This window comes from Aulonocara stuartgranti, assembly GCF_965226115.1.
Source record: "Aulonocara stuartgranti genome assembly, chromosome: 22".
NCBI classification, from domain to species: Eukaryota; Metazoa; Chordata; class Actinopteri; order Cichliformes; family Cichlidae; genus Aulonocara; species Aulonocara stuartgranti.
In genome coordinates, this window is record NC_138957.1 from 8,162,328 (window position 1) to 8,184,580 (window position 22,253).

Here is a 22,253-nt window from a genome sequence, read left to right on the forward strand (position 1 = left end):
CAATGTATTCTTGGATGTTCGTTGTCTCATCCTGGACTGTGGTGCTGACACTCACCAGTCCCCGGCCCCCTTCCTTCCGCTTAGCGTACAGCCTCAGGGTGCTGGACTTGGGGTGAAACCCTCCATGCATGGTAAGGAGCTTTCTTATCTTTATGTCAGTGGCTTCTATCTCCTCCTTTGGCCAGCCTATTACCCCAGCAGGGTACCTGATCACGGGCAGGGCGTACGTGTTGATGGCCCGGATCTTGTTCTTACCATTCAGCTGACTCCTCAGGACTTGCCTGACCCTCTGCAGGTACTTGGTGGTTGCAGCTTTTCTAGCGGCCTCTTCATGGTTCCCATTCGCCTGCGGGATCCCCAGGTACTTGTAACTGTCCTCTATGTCTGCAATGTTGCCTTCTGGTAGTTCAATCCCCTCAGTTCTGACTACCTTCCCTCTCTTTGATACCATCCGACTACACTTCTCCAGTCCGAACGACATTCCAATGTCATTGCTGTATAGCCTGGTAGTGTGGATCAGTGAATCGATGTCTCGTTCACTCTTGGCATACAGCTTGATGTCATCCATGTACAGGAGGTGGCTGACAACTGCTCCGTTCCGTAGTCGGTATCCGTAGCCAGTCTTGTTAATGATCTCACTGAGGGGGTTCAGGCCTATGCAGAACAGCAGTGGGGACAGAGCATCTCCCTGGTAGATCCCGCACTTGATGGTGACTTGTGCTATGGGCTTGGAGTTGGCCTCTAGTGTTGTACGCCACATCCCCATTGAGTTCCTGATGAAGGTTCTTAGGGTCCCATTGATCTTGTACAATTCTAGGCATTCCAGTATCCAGCTGTGGGGCATTCAGTCATAGGCCTTCTTGTAATCAATCCAGGCAGTGCACAGGTTGGTCAGTCTGGTCTTGCAGTCTCGGCTGATTGTTCTGTCTACCAGTAGCTGGTGTTTTGCGCCTCTGGTATTCTTGCCAATTCCTTTCTGTGTCCCGCTCATGTATTGACCCATGTGCCTGTTCATCTTAGCCGATATGATGCCTGACAGGAGCTTCCATGTAGTACTGAGGCAGGTTATTGGTCGGTAGTTGGAGGGGACCGGTCCCTTCTTGGGGTCCTTGGGGATCAGGACCGTCCGGCCTTCAGTTAGCCATTCCGGGTGTCTCTCGTTAACTAGCAGCTGGTTCATTTGTGCTGCCAGACGCTCGTGGAGTGCAGTCAGCTTCTTCAGCCAGTAGGCGTGAACCATGTCGGGCCCTGGTGCTGTCCAACTCTTCATACTGGAGACCCTTTCTTGGATATCTGCCACTGTGATGGTTACTGGACCCTGTTCAGGGAGGTCGCTGTGGTCTGCCCTCAGATCCTCCAGCCACTGAGCATTGCCGTTATGGGTTGCGTCCTTCTCCCATATGCTCTTCCAGTATTGCTCCGTCTCCAGCCTTGGTGGTGCTGTTCTCTTATTGTTCCCTTGCCACTGAGAGTACACCTTTGCTGGTTCTGTGGAGAACAGCTGGTTTATTCTCCTGCCTTCGATCTCTCTGGTGTACCTCCTCAAGCGGCTGGCCAAGGCTGTGAGTCTTTGCTTGGCAGTTTCCAAGGCCTCAGGTATGGACAGCTTGCCGTATTTCTTAGGCACCTTATTTGTCGCACCTTTCTGCAACTCCGTTAGTTGGCTAACCTCCCTCCGTGCTACTTTGATCTTGCCCTCTAGCCTCCTTCTCCATGGAGGGTACTGCCCCTTGTGGCTGTTCAACTTGTAGCCAAGCATCTCACTGATCACTGCTGCCGTATTGTAGATCAGCTTGTTAGTGTCGGTAATCGTGGTTGTAGGTATTGCCCGTAGTGCTGCATTAACATCATCTAGCAGACCTTCTGAGGGTACTTCACGTAATCTTGGTAACCTGCTACGGGGGATCCAGGTTTCAAGCTTGGCCATGATCCTATTTTTCAGGTCAGTTCCTCTCGCACTCAACGATCCTTCTCCTATCGCACTTGGGGCTATGTACCCAATCTCGGGTGGGGGTGATGATATCTCCCCCCTGACCTGGCGTCCTGACTCCTCCTTGCCGTAGCATTTGTGTTGTACCTCGTCAATCTCTAGCTGTGAGAGCAGTCCCTTCTTTCGAATGTTGGAACACTGAGCTACTAGTTGTTTCGCCGTCATTGTGGATGTTGGGTATCGAAGAATCCATAGGTCCCTCATCCTATTCATGTAGCCCCTTCCGCCGGGGTTACTTGCGTAGTAGCATTCCAACAACGCCCTGTTTTCGTCCCTTGCCCACCGATGCCTTCTTGTTCTAGTAGCCCACTTTTCGTCAGGGTGCCCTGGTTCCTCAACACCTGACGCGGACCTTGTTGATCCTAGCCGAAACAACTAGTAGCTCAGTGTTCCAACATTCGAAAGAAGGGACTGCTCTCGCAGCTAGAGATTGACGAGGTACAACACAAATGCTACGGCAAGGAGGAGTCAGGACGCCAGGTCAGGGGGGAGATATCATCACCCCCACCCGAGATTGGGTACATAGCCCCAAGTGCGATAGGAGAAGGATCGTTGAGTGCGGGAGGAACTGACCTGAAAAATAGGATCATGGCCAAGCTTGAAACCTGGATCCCCCGTAGCCGGTTACCAAGATTACGTGAAGTACCCTCAGAAGGTCTGCTAGATGATGTTAATGCAGCACTACGGGCAATACCTACAACCACGATTACCGACACTAACAAGCTGATCTACAATACGGCAGCAGTGATCAGTGAGATGCTTGGCTACAAGTTGAACAGCCACAAGGGGCAGTACCCTCCATGGAGAAGGAGGCTAGAGGGCAAGATCAAAGTAGCACGGAGAGAGGTTAGCCAACTAACGGAGTTGCAGAAAGGTGCGACGAATGAGGTGCCTAAGAAATACAGCAAGCTGTCCATACCTGAGGCCTTGGAAACTGCCAAGCAAAGACTCACAGCCTTGGCCAGCCGCTTGAGGAGGTACACCAGAGAGATAGAAGGCAGGAGAATAAACCAGCTGTTCTCCACAGAACCAGCAAAGGTGTACTCTCAGTGGCAAGGGAACAATAAGAGAACAGCACCACCAAGGCTGGAGACGGAGCAATACTGGAAGAGCATATGGGAGAAGGATGCAACCCATAACGGCAATGCTCAGTGGCTAGAGGATCTGAGGGCAGACCACAGCGACCTCCCTGAACAGGGTCCAGTAACCATCACAGTGGCAGATATCCAAGAAAGGGTCTCCAGTATGAAGAGTTGGACAGCACCAGGGCCCGACATGGTTCACGCCTACTGGCTGAAGAAGCTAACTGCACTCCACGAGCGTCTGGCAGCACAAATGAACCAGCTGCTAGTTAACGAGAGACACCCGGAATGGCTAACTGAAGGCCGGACGGTCCTGATCCCCAAGAAGGGACCGGTCCCCTCCAACTACCGACCAATAACCTGCCTCAGTACTACATGGAAGCTCCTGTCAGGCATCATATCGGCTAAGATGAACAGGCACATGGGTCAATACATGAGCGGGACACAGAAAGGAATTGGCAAGAATACCAGAGGCGCAAAACACCAATCAGCCGAGACTGCAAGACCAGACTGACCAACCTGTGCACTGCCTGGATTGATTACAAGAAGGCCTATGACTCAATGCCCCACAGCTGGATACTGGAATGCCTAGAATTGTACAAGATCAATGGGACCCTAAGAGCCTTCATCAGGAACTCAATGGGGATGTGGCGTACAACACTAGAGGCCAACTCCAAGCCCATAGCACAAGTCACCATCAAGTGCGGGATCTACCAAGGAGATGCTCTGTCCCCACTGCTGTTCTGCATAGGCCTGAACCCCCTCAGTGAGATCATTAACAAGACTGGCTACGGATACCGACTACGGAACGGAGCAGTTGTCAGCCACCTCCTGTACATGGATGACATCAAGCTGTATGCCAAGAGTGAACGAGACATCGATTCACTGATCCACACTACCAGGCTATACAGCAATGACATTGGAATGTCGTTCGGACTGGAGAAGTGTAGTCGGATGGTAACAAAGAGAGGGAAGGTAGTCAGAACTGAGGGGATTGAACTACCAGAAGGCAACATTGCAGACATAGAGGACAGTTACAAGTACTTGGGGATCCCGCAGGCGAATGGGAACCATGAAGAGGCCGCTAGAAAAGCTGCAACCACCAAGTACCTGCAGAGGGTCAGGCAAGTCCTGAGGAGTCAGCTGAATGGTAAGAACAAGATCCGGGCCATCAACACGTACGCCCTGCCCGTGATCAGGTACCCTGCTGGGGTAATAGGCTGGCTAAAGGAGGAGATAGAAGCCACTGACATAAAGACAAGAAAGCTCCTTACCATGCATGGAGGGTTTCACCCCAAGTCCAGCACCCTGAGGCTGTACGCTAAGCGGAAGGAAGGGGGCCGGGGACTGGTGAGTGTCAGCACCACAGTCCAGGATGAGACAACGAACATCCAAGAATACATTGGGAAGATGGCCCCAACTGACCGAGTGCTCAGTGAATACCTCAGGCAGCAGAAACCCAAGAAAGAGGAGGGAGACGAGGAACCATCATGGAAGGACAGAGCCCTGCACGGTATGTACCACCGGCAGATAGAGGAGGTGGCTGATATCCAGAAATCCTACCAGTGGCTGGACAAAGCTGGACTGAAAGACAGCACAGAGGCACTAATCATGGCAGCACAAGAACAAGCTCTGAGCACAAGATCCATAGAGGCTGGGGTCTATCACACCAGGCAAGACCCCAGGTGCAGGCTGTGTAAAGATGCCCCAGAGACAATCCAGCACATAACAGCAGGGTGCAAGATGCTAGCAGGCAAGGCATACATGGAACGCCATAACCAAGTGGCCGGCATAGTGTACAGGAACATCTGTGCGGAGTATAACCTGGAAGTCCCGAGGTCAAAATGGGAGATGCCCCCAAGGGTGGTGGAGAATGACCGAGCTAAGATCCTGTGGGACTTCCAGATACAGACGGACAAAATGGTGGTGGCTAACCAACCGGATATAGTGGTGGTAGACAAACAGAAGAAGACGGCCGTAGTGATCGATGTAGCGGTTCCGAATGACAGCAATATCAGGAAGAAGGAACACGAGAAGCTGGAGAAATACCAAGGGCTCAGAGAAGAGCTCGAGAGGATGTGGAGGGTGAAGGTAACGGTGGTCCCCGTGGTAATCGGAGCACTAGGTGCGGTGACTCCCAAGATAGGCGAGTGGCTCCAGCAGATCCCGGGAACAACATCGGAGATCTCTGTCCAGAAGAGCGCAGTCCTGGGAACAGCTAAGATACTGCGCAGGACCCTCAAGCTCCCAGGCCTCTGGTAGAGGACCCGAGCTTGAAGGATAAACCGCCCGCAGGGGCGTGCTGGGTGTTTTTTTTTTTATTTTTTTTATATATATATATACACATTGGGTGAATGTGCAGTAGTAGCAGCAGGCAGGTGAATTCTGTACATTAATATGAATAGACATTATAAACATGTTTAAAATTAAAGGAATTTGAAATGTACATTGTGCCTTGGTTTAGTGTCTGGAAGAGTCCTGCCTCAGTCAATTATAGATGATGTGAGATGATGTGAGCGGGCGGGTGTGTGTGTTTAGGGCACGGATGGCTTGGGGATAGAAGCTCCTCTTGAGTCTCTCTGTCCTTGCCCAGATGATGCGGAACCTTCTACCAGATTGCAGAAATTGGAACAGTTTGTTGCCAGGATGGGACGGGTCCTTCAGTATCTGCGCTGCTCTAGTCCGGCATCTCCTGGTGTAGGTGTCCTGAAGCGGGGGGAGAGCAATCCTGCAGCAGCGTTCTGCTGTACGGATCACTCTCTGGAGAGCTTTTTGGTCCTTCACACAGCTGTTCCCAAACCACGATGTCATGTTCTGTGTGAGGATGCTCTCCACAGCGCCTGTATAGAAAATCCTGAGGATCTTTGAAGAGACCCTGAACTTCCTCAGTTGTCGTAGGTGATACAGGCGCTGCCTAGCCTTTTTGGTCTGGACCTGAATGTGGGAAGCCCATGTCAGGTCTGAGGAGATGTGAACACCAAGATACTTGAAGGACTGCACCCTCTCCACTGGAGCTCCATTGATGATAATGGGCTTGTAGTCTCTGTGCTGACCCCTTCTGAAGTCCACCACCAGCTCCTTGGTCTTGCCGACGTTCAGCTGGAGGTGGTTGTCCTGGCACCATGATGCCAGATTCTTCACTTCATCCATGTAGGCCGCCTCATCGTTGTTGGAGATGGCACCCAACACCACTGTGTCGTCAGCAAACTTCACAATGGTGTTGGAGCCATGGGTGGCCACACAGTCTGAAGTGTAGAGGGAGTGGAGCAGTGGCGAGAGGACACATCCCTGAGGTGCTCCTGTGTTGATGGTGATGCTGTTGGAGAAGCACCTGCCCACCCTCACCACCTGAGTTCTGCCAGTGAGGAAGTCCAACACCCATGCACACAGACGGCTGTTAAGTCCCAGATCCCTCGGCACTATTGTGTTAAACGCTGAACTGTAATCAACAAACAGCATTCGCACATAGTTACCCTGTTTCTTGTCCACGTGGCTGAGAGTGGTGTGTAGGACGTGGGCGATGGCATCCTCTGTGGATCTGTTGGATCTGTAGGCGAACTGCAGCGGATCTGTAGTGTCTGGGATGGAGGAAGAGATGGTATTCTTCAGCAGCCTCTCAAACACCTTCATTACTACCGAGGTCAGTGCAACTGGCCGGTAATCGTTCAGGGATGAGGGTTTGCTGTTCTTGGGCACAGGGATGATGGTGGATCTTTTGAAGCATGTGGGGACCACAGACTTCGCCAGGTCTGAAGATGTAAGTGAACACACCTGCTAGCTGGTCAGCACAGCAGACGGCCGGTGATGCCGTCTGGCCCCGCCGCTTTCCTTGTGTTCACTCTCCTCAAAGCCGCTCGGACGTCATGCTCCGCAATGCTGGTCACCGGTCTCTCACTGATGACGTCACTGTCCTCGGTAGTCAGGCGGTAGATAGAATTAGCCGCCTGGCTAACCTCGAAACGGGCGTAGAACTGATTCAGCTCGTTGGTGAATGCAGAGTCGGCGTTGATCGGCGCAGTGTCCCTGGCTTTGTAGTCCGTAATGGTGCATAGTCCGTGCCACATACTCCGTGTGTCCCCCTGGTGGAAGCCCTCCCGGTACCGGCGTTTGGCATCTCTCACCGCACGCCGCACGCCGTACGCCGTACGAGGCCGCTTTGTAGGCGCTCATATCGCCAGTGGCGAGACCCGCGTTGTAGGAGGCGGTCCTGGCGTTTACTGCAGTGCGGATCGATCTCACAGCCTCAATGACTAAAGACCCATAGCCCTCACGCCTATAGTCAAATTCAAATTCAAATTCAAATTTTATTTGTCACACACACAACCATACACAGTATGACATGAGGTGAAATGCTTGTAGCTGTGCAATGTAGTGCCATTAAATGACAGTGGTTTTACAGTATTTACAAATTTACAGGTTATACAAAATTTACAGATTTAACTTAGAAATTTACAGTAAAAAAATGTGCAAATAGCAGAAAGAGATTATAAATTATAGGAAGTGTGCATGAAGAAAAACCAGAGTGCGTGTGGTGATGTGATGTGTGTGAGAGTCCAGTCTTATAGTGATGAGATGTGTATGTGAGAGTCCAGTCCTACACCTGGTTCAGGGCCCGAATAGCCTGGGGGAAGAAGCTCCTCCTCATTCTCTCTGTTTTGGCCTTAAGGGAGCGGAAGCGCTTCCCGGACCTCAACAGTGAGAAGAGTCCATTGTTGGGATGGGAGAGGTCCATCATAATCTTCCTAGCTTTGGTCTTGCACCGCTTGGTGTAGATGGACAGCAGGTCAGGGAGCTCTGATTGAATGATGCGTTCAGCTGAGCGCACCACTCTTTGCAGATCTCGTCTGTCCTGCTTGGTGCTGTTCCCAAACCAGGTGCAGATGTTTCCCGTCAGGATGCTCTCGATTTTGCAGGAGTAAAAGTTCTTGAGCACCTTCAGTGGCAGATGGAAGTCTCTAAGTCTTCTGAGGAAGAAGAGACGCTGACAGGCTTTCTTAACCAGGGTGTTGATGTGACAGGACCATGACAGGTCCTGAGTGATGTGGACACCCAGGTATTGGAAACTGTCCACTCTCTCCACTGGCGTGCCACTGATGATGAGGGGCTTGTAATTCCTCGGCTGCTTTGTAGTGAAGTCCACGATCAGCTTCTTAGTCTTGCTGACGTTTAGGAGGAGGTTATTCTCCTGGCACCAGGTCTCCAGGTTCCTAATCTCCTCCAGGTAGGCCGTCTCGATATTGTCGGAGATCAGGCCCACAACAACAGTGTCGTCAGCAAACTTGACAATGGAGATGGTGTCTGATGTGGCTACACAGTCATAAGTGTACAGTGAGTACAGCAGGGGGCTTAAAACACAGCCCTGAGGCGCCCCTGTGTTGAGTGAGATGGAGACTTGTTTTCCCACCCTCACTGATTGGGGTCTGTCTGTGAGGAAGTTGAGGATCCACTGACACAGTGATGAGCTGAGTCCTAGATCCGTCAATTTGGTTAAAAGCTTAGAGGGAATTATTGTGTTGAATGCTGAACTGTAGTCCACGAAGAGCATCCTAACATAATTGTCACGGTCCTGGGTCTCCTGACCCAGCGTTTTTAGTTTTTTGTGATGTTTGTATTATTGTACTTGTGTGTGAGTTATTCGATGGTTTCTAGTTTCGATCCCTTGCCCTTCATGTTTCTCTGTGTCCCCTCTGTTCTGTGTAAGTCTGTGTCTGCATGTTTGAGTTCCCCTCTGTGTCTCTCGGTTCTTAAAGTCCTCTGCCTTATGGTTTATGTCTCTGTGTTTCTTAGTTGCTGTCTCCACTGTGTCAAGTTCGCGTCTCTGTGTGATCCTTCCTGTTTTACTTTGAAGGTCCGTGTCTTATGTGAATGTGTCCTGCTTTGCTTGTCTCGTCAGTCCTGATTTCTCCCAGCTGTGCCCTCCTTCTGTGTCTCATTCCCCTCGTTACTCCCCAGTGTATTTAAACCCTGTGTTTCTCTGAGTCAGTGTTGCGTCGTCCCTCATGCTGTGTGGATCTCCCTGTGTTTCTCTGTGGGTTTAGTTTGTGAGTTTACAGTTTAGTTTGCTTTGTATGACTTTCTCCTGCCAGCGAATAAAGCTGAGTTCTTTGTGTTTAAACTTTGTGCCTGAGTGCCTGCCTTTTGGGTCCAACTCCTTCCCACCGCACAGCGATTCATGACAATAATTGCCTCTGCCAGTGTCCAGGTGACTCAGGGATGTGTGGAGCAGGTGAGATATGGCATCGTCTGTGGAACGATTAGTCCAGTAAGCAAATTGAAGTGAGTCGATGGTGGCAGGAAGTGAAGAAGTGATTTGATCTTTCATCAGTCTTTCAAAACACTTCATCACAATTGAAGTCAGTGCTACTGGACGGTAGTCATTGTGGCAAGCGGGCTGCTGTTTCTTTGGAACAGGGACAATGATGGACTGTTTGAAGCACGTGGGAGGGAGAGCCAGGGAGAGGTTGAAGATCTCCGTGAACACCGGTGCTAGCTGGTCAGCGCAGGCTCTCAGAACCCGGCCAGGGGTTGCATCTGGTCCTGCTGCCTGAAGGTGTTCCTCACGGCATGCTCTGTGATGAGAATGCATTGTCTTCACTGGTGCACTCCGAGTGTGCGCAGCCGTTTGTTGTTTTAATTGCCGCGGTGTCGAAGCGAGCGTAAAACGTGTTCAGCTCATCAGCCAGTGAAGCGTCGGCATTCATCATTGACGAAGTGTTTGTTGATGTGTGAGAGCCTCATGCAGCTCACATAAGGCAGTATCCGAGTCCGCGTGAGGCGGAATGTAAACAGTGCAGGCAATGACCGCAGTGAATTCCCGAGGGAGATAGAAAGGGCGACATTTAACGATCAAAAGTTCCAGAATGGGTGAGCAAGAGCGTGTGAGATGTTTGTGCTGTCGCACCATCTGTTGTTCACCATCAAACACACTCCACCACCTCTTTTCTTCCCCGACTCCATTGTCCTGTCCATGCGGTAAACCGAAAAGAACCCCGCCGGCTGCACGGTGCGGTCTGGTATCGCTGGGTTCAGCCAAGTCTCGGCGAAGCAGAGGAGGTTGCAGTCCCGAATGTCTCTCTGCAACTTAGTTCTGGCTCTGAGGTCATCAAGCTTGTTCTCGATGGATTGAACATTGGCTAGCAGGATACTGGGCATGGGTGCGCTGTGCGCGCGAGCCCGTAGCCTGTTCCTGATGCCGGTTCGTTTCCCTCGAGGCCGTCGCTTAGGGTCGCGTCCTTTGTTCTCTCTTAGGATCTCCTTTGGCCAGGTTGGGTCCGGAGTTAAACATGGTGAAATGTTTGTGTATTGTAGACCAATAGAAACCAGAGTGTCTCTACTGTAGCGAATTTGTGTGTTTTGCATGATGCCCATTATGGCAGATATAGCCACGGTCTGAGTAACCCCCTTATTTAGGCCACTCACACACGGACTCTATTCAGACCAAAGTCTTTTTTTTTGCACTACTTTCAAGCACTTTGCAAGTTGTCCTCTAATGTGTGGCTTTCTCTTATTTTTGTTCATATGTTTGTATCGTGTTTGTATATATATCTCCTATTTGCTATTCATCCCCACTGTCAACTATGAATATTTCATTCTGGCACACTTGGTGTAGAGCACCCATCTCTGTATTCATGGTCTCATTTACTGGTTTTATGTGCTCATTTTGATTTTGTGGTCATTAATTAAGCCTTTTTAACATATTCACTGTAGCTCTGAGCTTTAGACAATACTCAACCGAGTTGCGTGTGAGATTACAAATACCAGACACAGTAAAATTGGGCATTAAATGATCTTTAAACTTCCATTAACAAATGCGCTGGTGTGAGAATTGTTCATGGTAAGAGTGCTGAATTCCCAGCTTTTGAGTGGTCTTGTAATCTTCCTCCTGCTTTCCTCAATTACTTAGAACATTTTGGGCAGTAAGAATGCATCTGAAGCAGATTATCTCGTCTTATGTGAATGTATGTTTCTGAATGTGAAAAACGGCAAGTTGGAACAGTGTCCTGACCCTGGTTCATATGTAAAATCATCTAAGAGAGGGCCAACTCTTAGTACAGTTTGTGCCGACAGGACTGACAGGAAATTACATGCTTTTGCAGAGCATGCTTTTGCAGGCGAAAAGTGAAACTAAGCAGAGAGTTTGATCGAAACTTAAAGTGTGTGTGACGTCTATATAAATGACTAGCCTTCCTGTTTTGTGCTTCAGACCTTGGGTTGTGTGTTATGAGAAAGGTCTCCATATCCAGATATGTAAAATAAAGATCATTTTTTGAGTTTGACCACTTTGAGCCTTGTGTCTTTTTGGCCCTAAGAATCTAAAAGAACCATTTTTAATAGGAGCTGACCGGGTGCCGCAGGAACAAAGGGCTGGCCAGTAGCAGTGAGAATGTGAATTCAATAGTCTTTCAGAAAATCATGCAGAAATCCACAAGAAAAAAGAATTAGCCACTTAATCTGACTGATTTCTTTCTCTGTGGTGAAAACAGGGTACCATCATCCTCAGAGTAGTGATGGGCAGATGAAGCCCCATGAAGCACTGAAGCTTTTCATCCAATTGGTTCACCCCAACGCGAAGCTTCATGAAGCTTCATTTGCTCTAGTAGGACACCTACTGGACGTAAAAAATAATAGCTGGCATGAATTTGAAGAGTGTGGCATTTTGCACACAGCCTGTAAATGTCAACAACAAAAGGAGTGTGTAAAACATGTATATTGTAGTGATGGCAGTATACTGTGTATATTTATAGTGGCAGTATGGGAAATGATTATTTGGAAATGCTTGAAATGGAAATGATCATTTACTGTGAGGTGAGGTGTGGTTGGGGTGTGGACAGTAGTTGTGCTTTTGTAACGTTGAGGTATGGACAGCTACACACTGAGGCTTTGAGCCTCAGTCCTGCCTGTTCACATTTTATTCTGTAAAAACTAAATTTTCACTGCTTTTACGACCTTTTTAGTGGGGAGAACATAGCTGGGATTTAATGATTTAACAAATCTTTTAAATCCTTTGTCCTCCACAATGCTAAATGGCTGGGAGTCCTCAATCACCATGCTGACCAGGTCTTCATCTATTTGAGATTGTTCTCCTGAGGAAAGACAATAAAGATAAAGCACAAATATAAATATCACACACGTAACTTATAACAGTTGTATAATATTGTTATATCATTTAGTAACATTACTGCATGCTATATTATCATTGCATTTGATGGCTCACCTGGTCTTGCTCCACAATCGGTGTTCCCCTTATTCTTATGCAAAGCTCTGTAGTGCCTAAGCATGGATGAGGTGTTGTTGTTATATCCCAGCTCCCTGGCACATAGCAAACACTTCACCTTGTACAAAAGTACAGACAGCTTAACATAAATTGTATTGCACCATCAGTATCATGAAAATACATCTTCTGTAGAAATTTACATACCTTGTTGGGAGGAATAAGATCAAAATGTTCCCACACAGGGGAGGACATCTTCCTCTTCTTAGCTGGCTCCATTCTCTCCTGACTTTCTCTCCTCACTCTCATAAACCTCCAAACGGTCTCCAAACTCTCACTAACCGCAACTCTCCATCAAACACCCACATTTTTGAATGAAGTCTGAGGGGTTTATATCGCTGTCATATCTCGCGGCAAAGTTCGAACCACTTCATGAACCAGTCACGTGGTACAGCCGGGCAGCGAGGCTTCGGACGTCATCATTTTCAGCTCCTCCCATAAATGAAGCAAGCCTCGATACGCGCTTCGCGGAAACGCCCCCTCCATTACTCGACAGACGCTCCGAAGCCTCGATACAGAACGTCACATCACTACCTCAGAGCCTGATTGCTTAAAGCAAAAACTCAAAAGGCAGGGGAAGGTAAACAGGACCCAAGACACAGGAGACAACTTACCAATAAAACAAAACAGGAAATGAATTATAACCACATCTGATGTACTAAACATGGGTGAACTTTACAAAAGGAAAACACAAGATATTAAAGAGCGAAAACTGGTAATTTCAGAAAATACAAAAAAACCCACACATAATAAAGTCAAATTTAAACAGCAAACTGTAAAGACCTCAGAGAACATAAAAAGACAGTAACTTAAAACCTAAAAGAAAATTAAAGAAATAAAATTAGATTTTTTTTTTTTTTTTACTATAAATCAGCCAAAGCCTAATCCAGAATGTAATCGGTAATTTAAAGCACTGGCTCCAGCCCCATTGATCATGATACCATAGCAGTACTTTTAAATGACTTGGTGGCAGAACACTGACATCTAAAGAGAGATTAAAAAAAGAATTCTCATGTAAGACAACTGACTTGAAAGCATGACAGAAGACTAACACACTGATGAAATCTTCAGTGTTACAAAATCCATGCGTACCAGTGCAGTCTGACTGGCCCATTGCTCATGCATATGTGTTAAGGGACCCATGGACTCAGGTACAGGAGGCATCAGACCGTCAAGCTCCATGGCTTTTAAATCTATTTGTTTACTCTAGGGGCTTAGTTTTCTTCTCTCCAAAACAGATCGATCTACTGGGAATGCTACTGGTGTTGTTATGATGTTTGCCTGGGTGCTGCTCTGCTGGTAGCAACAGCTCCTTCAGATTCACAAGATGCTGACACAGTGATACAAAGTTCTACAATTAACTCAGCATGGGAACCACAAAGCACCAGCCACCTTGCCATACAAATTTGGATCTTGGAATGAGATAGTGAGTCATTGTAGTGTTCAGATAGTCTGAGCCCAGTCCAAAACAAGAGAAAAAAGTAGCACTGACCGTATTATAAATTTTATTTATTTAGTTATAATTCTGACCTTTTTTGTTTGCCATACTGAGAGAAAGAGGCAATCACTGTATGAAACATTAATTTTTACTGAAGCTATTTGAAATGGTCTAAAATACATTAAGGTGACATCTGTGTCCACATAGATGTGTTAGATATTGCTAAATTAACTTGTATTTTATTATTATTTCATATGCATCCGATGAAGAGCCCAAAAGAAGAATTTTGCCCAGGAAACTCAAATCCAGTAAATTTGGCTATTAATTATAGTAATGATAATTACTCACTGCCAGGGCTGGACTGGGACAAAAAATTGACCCGGGCATTTTGACTAGAGATCGGCCCACCAGGCATTATAGGAAAAACCATAAAGCCTTTGAATGAAAACAAACGTTGTTGTGACAATGATGTACACTGTCTTGTTGGTATATATGAATAGTCTAATAAACTTAAACCTACACCATCCTCCATGGTATTCTAAATCGTACTTAGCAGAAACCAAAAGACTGCTTGGTCGAGTTAACCTCCTAAACTATCTACAACACATGGTGGAAACCTGACATTAAGGCTACGTTCACACTGCAAATCCGATTTTTTTGACCCTATGCGACCCATATCCGATCATGGTATGACAGTGTGAACGGCACAAATCCGATATTTTCAAATCCGATCTGGGTCACTTTCGTATGTGGTACTGAATCAGATACATATCCGATGTTCCAGAAAGCGACTGCTGTGTGAATGGTCAAGTCGCATTAAATCCGTCTTTTACGTCACTGACACAAGACAGACACCAATTATCAGCGCCAGAGAATCGCCTGATAAGACATCGCGAACGCTTCCTGGCCATCCGGTGAAACTGCTGGGAAGACAACGTTGGAGAAACGTTAACATTTTATTTGGACTGCATAATCTGCAGATTCTGACAGAAATGTGCAACTATCATTTGAAACACCGCTCCTCTAAAACAGCAATAAGGATCATTATTAGGTTATCTACATTATTATGTAAATAACAAAATATGTTAAAGCAAAAATTGGGAAACGTAAAGTCCGAAGTCTTTACATTAAGGGCCATCAGTCAAACAATATTGTTTGCTCTGGGTCTAAACAGAGCGCGTTGTATGTGACGTCTTCTTTTGCGCATGCGGGCCGCTTTGAGCGTTCACACTAGAGCGCCTTTGCAGTCACATTTTATTTGTAGTGTGAACAAGCAGACAAAAAAATCGGATTTGATCAAAAAATCGGAATTGAGCATTAAGACCTACAGTGTGAACGTAGCCTTTGACAGAAAAGACTAAAGGTGAGACATGACCATTACTGAATATTAAAAATAATAAATGACAGATTTAGTGATATTTTCATAAACTATTTATTTACCACATCAATAAACAGCATGGCAGGGCAAAATATTTTTTCTAACATGGCAACCTTTAAAAAGTGACATAACATGACTTTGGTTGTAAGATTCAGATAATGATTTATTAAAAGCCAAACAGTTTAAATGAGAATAAGAAAGAAAAATATATTTTCTGCCCCCCTTTCCCTATTAATGCCCTACCTGGCCCCCCTGGCAAAACTTTGTTTGACCCGCCCCTGCACAGTTACCAGCTGCCAGCTACTTAGAAAAGGATCTTTGTGTTATTTGTCTCTCAGAAACAGTTCATAACTTCCCTTCAACTCATTCATGTCACCTAAAAGGTAAACCTGTTTCTCCGTCACCTGTTCAGCTCTGATGATTCAGTAAGGACATCTCCTGGATTCATCTTCATGTTTCCCTCTCTCCAGATATCCAAACAAGAGAGTGATATTATACCCCTCTTGTCAAACTGACAGGTCATGAATTATTCATGAGCTTCCGGAGCTCCGGACGTAGGAAGTAATTAAGGAAGTAATAAAAATATGATATTCCTAAAAATATGATATTCCTAAAAATATAATTGATTATTTAGAAAGTTTCTTATATATCAAAATAGCATTCTTTTATTTCTTTAAGCAATTTAAAAAAAATTAATTTTTTTATGCTCAAAAAACGCCATCTGGTGGCGGGTCAGTGTGTGTGTGCGCGCGCCCGCGCGCGCCCGAGGCTGTGTGTCTGGGCGCGCGGGGGCGCGCCCGTGTCTCCGGACCGTGCTCTCTCGGGCTCCGTGCTCATGTGTTTAAAAATGTATTAAACCATATTAAAATTGTTTAGTTAAACTTGTGCTTTTGTAACGTTCAGTATGGCCACAAACACATGCTGCATGCCTTGGGGGAAAACTAATTCGATTTATATGCATTTGTAGATTTAGAATAAAACTCATACTCAGAAAAAACTCGCGATCCCCTTAACCTAATCCTTAGAAACATAAGCAGGGAAAACTCCTTAAAAAACCCTCCGCGTTTTCTCCAAAAACCCTACAATAACTTGTTAGGGTACCCCCTCTATTCCCAAAACCTTATATTCGATAACAGGGAAAATCCTGAAAAAATCCTTAGTCTTTTTTCTCAAATTCAGCGCCCCGCGGCTCCCTTCATGCTCAGCCAAACAAAGCCAAAACTCCTTTTAAAAAAATTCTCCGCGATTTCTCCAAAACCCTAGAATAACTTGTTAGCTACCCCTCTATTCCCAAAACCTTATATTCGATAACAGGGAAAATCCTGAAAAAATCCTTAGTCTTTTTTCTTCAAAAACTTCCCTCTTACTAGCAAGCTCTAAAATTCAACCCACACTCTAAGTTCTACCTCGCTCTTAATCTCCGATCCACAACTTCTTGCAGAGCACAATTTTTTCCTGCTTGTTCGCTCCCCGCTCTGCTCCCGAATGTGCTGCTTACCTCGTTCGAAATTTGCGCCGGAGACCAACTCCCCCTTACTTCGCCCCGCTGCCAATCACATAACTATTGCACCGCTCCCTTCGCACCCCGGTTAGCCAATCCGCTCCAGGTCCGATTTTTATGATCTCCCGCTCAGGTTAAGACTACCCTCGAGCTCCCAGAAGACCCCTGCCTTCAGCCATATCAACAACTGGAACCGCTCAGACTGCTTGCGAGTTCGCATAGGGAGCGGCCGATTTCAACAGCAACTTGCGTCTCTTTCCTTATCCGCATATCATTCGGTAAGTGTTAATCTTCCTCTCTAACTACATTTTTGCATTTTCCTTTTTACCATTCTGTCAATCCTTTCATTTAAAAAAATATCATAATGGTTTGTAACACGTACAATACACCATCTGTCCATCCATTCGCTTCCGCTTATCCTTTTTTCAGGCTCGCGCGGTGCGCTGGAGCCTATCCCACGTACAATACACTTTAAAATATATATAAGCTCCACTTTTAACTCCTGTAAAAGTTTATACATTACATCTCTACATCACCTATCATGGCCTCATCAGGTATCTCATATCATCTTGTTATTGTTATGTTATGCTCCTTTGATATTTTGCTAGTTTGCGTGTTTTAAAACTCTTTTTATTTTTCTTTATATTTTTAGACCCAGATGTGTTAACCTGATCCCTGCGAAACACCAGCTCTGCGTGGATTTTGACCGCGAGTGACCGGATGTTGTTTCCGACCTGAGGTTGCCTGAAATGCCGTGAGGCTCGTTTGAAAGATTGCGCCCGAGACCAACTCCGCCTCCAAGGCATGCCTACCTTTAGCTGCCACCAGTGAGATATCAGAGCCGGGCTCCACATATCCAATCAGGAGCACGAGCAAGACAGCTTTTGCAGACTCTCCAGAAATATACAAGTCCTTACCAACTGCTCTGCAACCCAGTGTTTCTGGTCCCCTCACTAACATCGCTTTTTGAGATCTTTTTTATGAACCACCAAAAAAGCAATTTTACCCCACAGTACAGAAGACTGGGTCTGAGGGCAGCAGCGGGGACAAATGATTGTAATGAAGCGACGGACATTTCATGGCTGGTCTTGCATAATCGTGAGTTATTATGTCATATGGTGATAAGTACATAGTTTTGCAAGAGGCATACAAGCACTGTGGAAAAAGTAATCATAAAACTGTTTTTGTGAACACCCTACGTTATGCTTTAAAAAATGTGATACATGTAATGTGATCATCAAAGAACATGATTTTTAAAAAAAAAAAAACTTTTATTCTTATGCTTTTAAAGTATGTCAGATTATCTTAAAACACTTATTTGTATGTTATAATGTTTTTCTTACACCATGTGTAATTTTTATAGACACCTTGTTCATTGTATCAATGTGTAATTATGTATCTTTGATAAATAAATAAAATATTTATTCTTGTATTTGTGTACTTTCTGGTAATTCAATAAAAAATTAGTCACATATCGCTCTGATAAACACAGATGGCTGAAAGAAATGTTTGATGGAACAAAGGAAACAAGTGTCTTGCTGCTAAACTTTTAAGTCACCATGGTTTAAATGAGAAAGTCTGTATGTAAAACATGAAAAACTCCATATCAGTGATATCTACAAAGGTGTACTCATTTCTTTGTTATGGTACTTTACTGTTCCAATGAAACAATCAATCAGAATCAGAATCAGAATACTTTATTGATCCCTGGGGGAAATTATTTTTTGTTATCTGGGGGAAATTATTTTTTGTTACAGTGCTCCATTTTAAACCAACATTAAGACAAGACAGACAATACGCTAACTAAGAATAGTACAATATATACATATATATACATACATACATACATAAGTCACTTATAAATAAATATTTGGAAAAGAAACATGTGTAGTTGTAGCAGCAAACAGTGTGTTAAGTGGATGCGTTGTACAGGGAGATGGCCACAGGCAGGAATGATTTCCTGTGTCGTTCAGTGGTGCTTTTCGGTAATCTCAGTCTCTCACTGAACGAGCTCCTGTGACTGACCAACATGTCATGGAGTGGGTGGGAGGTGTTATCCAACATTGTCTTTATCTTGGACAGCATCAAGTACAGACAACAAGTACAGAAGACTGCATCTGGATCTGAGGGCAGCAGTGTTATGGTGAAATTTAACTTGTTCTTTTGTGTAATTGCACATAGCCCATCACAGGACCCCTTAGTAAGCTGTACAGCATAAGTTTTCAATTCACTTTTGTCAGAAAACTTCACAGTATGAGAAGTTACAGCACAGTTTCTCCAAACGTGTGGTTCTTTTTCAGCCAGCGTGCTTTTAGAGCATCTACATTAGCTCATGTAGTAAAAGTACAATCAGTAAGTGTACTTTAACATTTGAGATTCCGAGTCACTCTTGCTTAGATCATGTGAACTATATCATGAACCTTTTTTTGTATAATGCATCAAACCTGTTCAAATCAGTTTATTTTCAATTTATTTTAACTAATCTAGAGACAAGCAAGTCCTTTTTAGCTTCTGTTATGCTTTTACCTCTCACGTGTTAAACTAGATGTTAGTGTTCTCAGAGTTAACATGTCTCATGTTGCCATGTTGTATTTCTAATACCCAGCCTCAGTGTTCGCCCTGTTGACCCTCAAATCCAAACACCAATGATCTAGATATTCACAAAATTCATAAGGAGATTCTTAAGGTCTTAAGTTTTGTTGTTTTTATGTTTTACATAAAAAAAACTTCACATTTTTTATATTTTTAAACGAAAGTGACATGCAAGGATATTTTTCTTTAGTGATGTTGCTTCAGCAATCTCAAATACTAATTATTCTGGGAATTTTTATGGTCAAACTATGTGATTTTCCAAATGTGTGTGTGTGTGTGTGGAGTAAAATGACCTTCTTCTCATGATGCTGTCACCGTGAATCATTCAGGATTAACAACACAAATTGTATCGATAGCAGAAACAGTCTTATAACTTATAATTCTCACACGTTACCGCTAGTTTTACAAACGCAGTCTTCTTCAGCTCTGTTTATGTAGCTTTTATGAAACTGATTTTCCATAGTACAAGTAGAATTTAATTTTTCTTTGCTCTCCAGTATAAATGCAATAATTTGCAGGCTTTTTACTGAAACTCTCACAATGCAACACTCAATGCTCAGAGCTTCATATATCAACAGCTCTGAAAATATCTTCTTTTTTTAAAGTAATGTAGGACAGGATCTCTCACTCTCTGTGTCTCAAAAAACCCAACTAAACTGGCAATCACCACTAAACAAATGGAAGTAGTTTATGGCTTTTTTATCAGCTGCATTTCTTTCATTTATGTATTGATCACATTGTTTATTGGTAATGCTTTTAGGTCACTGTTTTAGCATGTCTGCCTCACACCCCATTTAAACAGTTTGACAGACAGTGGGGTCTGGTAAGGAAGTTGGGGGAAAGACAAAAAGGTGTGAAAACAGCTGTGTACTGCCTTCTTTCCTGTAGGAGGTATTTAACTGAGAGCCATGCTCAGTGAGAGACTCTGCTCACCCTCTGTCCCAGCGATGGCAGTCCCTCACCAAGCTCGATTTCTGTTCTTTGTCTTGATTAAAGAATGTTAGCTACCGCTCATCGCTTGTCTGCAGGCTTTATTAAACGGAAAACTTCCACAACAACCTCTAAACAGTGGTTTATGGCTTTTTGTCACCTGCAACACCATGTAACACTTGGATGTTAGATTCTTTTACCAGTCAGTGTTGTTAGCCCCAACCCCCAGGCTCCAGGTGTCTGAGCTCTAACCCTGGCTGCCAAATGTCCCCCTGAGGCCTTTGTGCTTTTTACCACCAGACTAAGTTTGTATTCCTATCTACTAATATTATTTTATTTTTTATTATAGCACAAGGTTCAGTTAGGTTACTACTTTGACTTCCTCAATTTGAGCACATTTCTGACCCGATACTTTATCAAACTTTTACTCGAGTGTTTTTGACACTAGCAGCTGTACTTCTACTTAAGTAAAAATTGCCTGCAATTTTGCCACCTCAGTTGCCACTTTTCTGGAGTTTGTACAGTTTTTATATTGAAACGTTCAATATTTTACGTGTTATCCTTGATCACAGTTCTAAACAAGTTAACTTTCTTCACTTCAAAGTAACCCAAAAAAGAAACTATATGTCCAGTTCTCTTTACTCCAAACTGGTTTAAGGCTATGCTGTTGTTGTGATATGGCCATACAAATAATATTAAGTTTAATTAATCTTAAAAAAAAAAAGGCTGCTTCATGGCTACCTGTTCAGAGAATTTGCAGACTTTTATGGAAACTGTCACAATGTAACACTCTCACTGTATGAGAATATAATAATATAATAATAATTTTTTTTAAAATGCATATAAATCGAATTAAAGTTTTCCCCCAAGGCATGCAGCATGTGTTTGTGGCCATACTGAACGTTACAAAAGCACAAGTTTAACTAAACAATTTTAATATGGTTTAATACATTTTTAAACACATGAGCACGGAGCCCGAGAGAGCACGGTCCGGAGACACGGGCGCGCCCCCGCGCGCCCAGACACACAGCCTCGGGCGCGCGCGGGCGCGCGCACACACACACTGACCCGCCACCAGATGGCGTTTTTTGAGCATAAAAAAATTAATTTTTTTTAAATTGCTTAAAGAAATAAAAGAATGCTATTTTGATATATAAGAAACTTTCTAAATAATCAATTATATTTTTAGGAATATCATATTTTTAGGAATATCATATTTTTATGAATATCATATTTTTATTACTTCCTTAATTACTTCCTACTCCGGAAGTAATTACTTCCGGAGCTCATGAATAATTCATGACCTGTCAGTTTGACAAGAGGGGTATAATATCACTCTCTCAAACAATATCATGACCAGCAGCTTTTAAGGCTTTGGCTCCAGCAAACATCAGCTGATACTAGAAATTAATATTAAATACATTCTAACAACAGCTGATCAAGCTTAAATGTGCTGCTGTTGTTTATCCGCTGGTTTCCTCTTTCTGGGCAAAGTGGGCAATAAACAAACAAGAGAGAAAAGCCGATCAGCTGATCATTTATCAGTTTCATGATTGAAGTATCAACAGGAGAGGGAGGGGGGAGAGAATGAGAGAAGTAATATTAATATTTTCTCTCAATACATGATGATTCCGTTTTTACAGAACGGTTGGCAACTCTAATAACTAATTGTGAATAAAATAAAGTTCACTATCAGTAATATCATAGCACCCGTCTAGCAGTATAAAAAAATCCGTCATGCTAGCTGGTACGCAGTACGAGTTATTTTAACTGGGAGGAAATAAAAATGTGAAAATAAACTACAACTAAACTTGGTTTATATCTGACCCACTCAGACCAACTTCTCACCTGCCCCTCGGACCGGCCGCGCCTCATGTCTCTCCTCCTCCTGCCTCCCTTATCCCTGATCCACCTGCTGGCCTCCACCACTTGCTAATGTTACTGAAACTGTGGAAGCTCCGCCATAGAAAACAACTGAGTTCTTTTTACACATCTGCCAACATCTGGCCAATCTGGCCACCACCTGTCATTGTTTATACCGTTACAAAAAACAAAGCAAAACGAAACGAAA